The sequence below is a fragment of the Melanerpes formicivorus genome, unplaced genomic scaffold (assembly GCF_026170545.1).
Source record: "Melanerpes formicivorus ecotype bairdi unplaced genomic scaffold, bMelFor1.0.p_v2 SCAF_755, whole genome shotgun sequence".
NCBI classification, from domain to species: domain Eukaryota; kingdom Metazoa; phylum Chordata; class Aves; order Piciformes; family Picidae; genus Melanerpes; species Melanerpes formicivorus.
In genome coordinates this window covers 55001-57500 of record NW_027143107.1, presented here as the reverse complement: position 1 = coordinate 57500, position 2500 = coordinate 55001, and the positions used below count along the sequence as shown (strand labels likewise).

The 2500-nt window shown below is 42.5% G+C and overlaps 1 pseudogene; it reads right to left on the bottom strand.

The window, feature by feature from the left end:
* Positions 1–2500, bottom strand: part of LOC137460781 (28S ribosomal RNA) — an 8476-nt pseudogene that overhangs the window by 2553 nt on the left and 3423 nt on the right.

Genomic DNA, 2500 nt, shown 5'->3' with positions numbered 1-2500 from the left:
AGGTACAAACTGGGAGATGTAACCATTTTTTCACCCTATTTCGAATTGTTAAATCCATTTCTTCCAGATAGGTGGCTTTAACATTTGCCTGGTCTGCTAAGTAGATCAATCTAGGCACTGTGTACACTTTTAACATGTCCAATTTTTGAAATGGTTTTAAAGGGGCTCTTTCGATGCGATTGAGCCAAACTTCTAATTTATTTTGTAATTCGGGCTTAACTATCCCCACCCAAGGGTCGATTTGCAAGCCAAGATATTTCTCTGACTGACCCGGGTGGATCATGTTTAAAGGGGTACCGCTGATAAGCCATGGAGGACAGTCATTGATGGTATAAGAGTCCTTAGTTGGTTGAATAAAGAAACCATGGCACTTTTCCCCCTGCGTTTTTAATCCAGTTAAGTCACAAAATGCTTCTAGAATTTCAATATTTTTCTCCATTCCTGATTGGGACTTACTCAGCAGGACCAGGTCGTCTGCAAAAGCCAGAGCTGTTAATTTGCCATTCTCGTGTTGGAACCCCTCCCCACACTCTTCTAATTTACATAACAGAGGGTCAATGCACAGGTTAAAGAGGAGTGGTGACATGGGATCGCCCTGTTTCACACCAGTTTTGATTCCTATTGACTCAGATTCTCCTTCTTTAGTTTTGATTCTGGTGTGGATATTTTGATAGAAGTCCTTAATTAATGCTATTATGTGGTCATCCAGGCCCTTTTGCTTTAGCACCGCCAGGATGTGGGTGTGGCTCACTGAATCAAAGGCTTTGGCCAAATCGACAAAGACAACCCCCAGGGGTTTCTTTTGTTTCTTTGCATTCCTAATTAATAGCTGTAATAGTTTTAAGTTCTCAGCACAGCCAGAAGATTGAATGAAGCCTCTCTGCCTGGGGTTAATGGGACACGCCTTTGCCAACCTCGCAGTTAAGATTCTTGAATAGAGTCTCAGGATGATGGAACCAATAGTAATTGGCCGCCAGTTGTTAATATCATTTTGGCGTTCGGGCGCTGATGATTTAGGTATTAGGATTGTTCGGCATCCCCTTATTATATCTGGAATTTTGCCACTTAACAGCCAGAGATTAAATAGTTCTTTGATCTCCTCACAATTTGGATCCATTTTAAGCAGGGCCTTCAGGGTGATCCCATCAGGGCCTGGTGCCGATTTTTTATTCATGTCTTTGATATTCTTAAGGATCTCTTTCTCTGTAATCAATTCCTTAAAAGCCGAATTATCCGCCCGCCCCACAGACTGGAATGCTCCAAGTCCTTGAAATAAGTTCTGAGACTCCCACCTAGATCTGAAGGTGTTACTGACCTCTTCCAGGGGGATGGCACATTGCGCAGAGTCTTTTTCATCCAGAATCATATTAGCTAACTTCCCTCGATCTAAGCGGAAGAGGCGTTGGAATCGGAGAAATTCTCCACGCTTTCTGGCTCTTTTTCTCATCCATTCCTTTTGAGGTTTCTTCTGCTGAGGTTTATGTTGGCTCTTTTTTGGCACTTTCTGTTCAATTGATTTCTCAAACAAATACAAATATTGGTCCTGAGCTACCTCATTGAGTAATGTTAATGAGTCTGTTTTGCCTTCAATTATTTGTTTATATGTATTTTTAAGGATGGGCAGCTTCCCTGATGTCAGCTTTTCATTAATAGTCTTTTTATAGTGGGCTAGCAGCTCCCTTTCACCAGAAGATGGAATCACAGTCCTCTCATCTTTTAACCTGTTCTTGCTCTCTTGTGTTTTCTCTCTTTCTGGGACCACAGTTTCTCTTAATAGTCTTCTCTTTTCACTGATCTGTTTTGCTGTTTTAGTTGTTAATTTTTCAGCAATCAATTTGTTAATATTTTTCCTCCCTTCAAACTCTTGATTTAGTTTCTGTAATAATTCTGTTTCCTCTTGGGACCAGATTTTCTTGTGAGCACCTCTTTTAGAGGTCTCTTTGGGGCGAGATGCTTCAATTCTTTCTGCGTTTCTCAGGGCTGGGTGAGCTAATCTCTTATGTTGTCCCAAGCCAATTTTAGTTTTAAAACATTTTTTGCATTCTTCACACATAAACCCTTCTACCTGGGTAGGCTCTTGGACCCCTTTGCATTTTGGGAGATGGCATGAGATACTATGATGCTTTTCATTTGTCTTCCCACAGCGGGAACATTGGAAATTGATCTTTCTTTTCCCATGGGCTCTCTTTAGATGGTCAATCAATCTCGTCATATTGCCTGCCCGAGTGGTACAGCATGGACATGTCGGGTTGTCCTCTGGCATCTTCACCAGGGGGGTCCCAGGACAGATGTCAGCTGTATTATCCAGCTCGGGCGATGCGGTTAGTATTGAGAGCTGACTCATAGAGCTCGGGGTTTCAGGACACTCCACCTCCTCGTTCCTGCTCCTCTCTGTGCTTTCATCTCGGATATCTTTCCCATGAGCTGGAGAAGTGGGTCCTACATACACCTCCGGCAATACTATCAGTTTCTCATTCCAGATAGGATCGTAGGCAGTATT